Genomic DNA, 998 nt, shown 5'->3' with positions numbered 1-998 from the left:
GGAGGGCGTGAGGGCAGGCTGCCCCCCTCCCTTTCACGGGGGGGAGAACAACAGCAGGTTTACAAGTTTCTGGGTGGGTGAAGAGCTCAGCCGCGCTCCGGGCGAGGGGCTGCCTGCAGCACGGGCTGCCCTCGGGAGCCTGCGAGCCCTGCAGCTCGGGGCGCTCCGCGGGCACCCTCCGGGGAAGGCTGGTACAGCTTGGACTGAAACGCCGTTTCTCTTACCCGAACGTGATGGGTTTAGCTGGGTTTCCCTCGCAGGATCTGGAGGGGATTGGGGGGGGGGGGGGCGGTTTCAGGGTTTGGAGGAGGCGGGGGTCACTCTGCGCAGCCTTGGGGCAGAGGCGGTGCACCCTGCTTTTGACCCACCGGCGGGGGAACGCGGGGAGTGCTTCGGCAGGCGCTGGCGGGAGCAGCCGGCGCCGCCAGGTGCCTTTCCCCGCTGCCGCAGGGTGGTGCTTTTGCCCGCCGGATCGCCCGCGGGCAGCGCCGAGCTGCTGCCCCGGCCCGCGGCCTCGCCAGGGCGCCACGCTGCCGGGCCGGCCCCGCGCCGCCCCCCTGCCCCCGCGGTGACGCTGGGGGGGCTGAGAGCGCAAGGCCCCCCCGGCCTGGCCCCCGCCGGGGTCCCGCGGGGTGCGGGGGCAGCGGGGCTGCGCTGCGGGGCGCGCCGGGGGCCGCTGCCGGGCGAGCTGCTGCAGCGCCGGCCGAGCCCGGCAGGGCAGCTGTGTGAACGGCGCATGAAGCGGCTTCACAGACTCGTCTGCACGGGAAAGGCTGTTGGGGTTTCATAGCGACTGAGCCAAGGTAAGCCCCGCTCGACAAATGCAGGAATGAAACACATTTCCGCATGTTTTATGAGCTGTGCGGAAGCGGAGCTTCCCGTGTTTGTAGCTGAGGTGTGATTGCCTGTCTGCTTTTACAGGACACTTTTGAAATATCTACTGAAGTGCTGTCATTCCCTATTCCACTTTATGTGAGCTGTTGCAGGCACGTTTTACC

The sequence above is a fragment of the Falco punctatus genome (genome assembly GCF_963210335.1).
Source record: "Falco punctatus genome assembly, chromosome: 8".
Lineage (NCBI taxonomy): Eukaryota > Metazoa > Chordata > Aves > Falconiformes > Falconidae > Falco > Falco punctatus.
Note: the sequence above shows the minus strand (reverse complement) of the source record.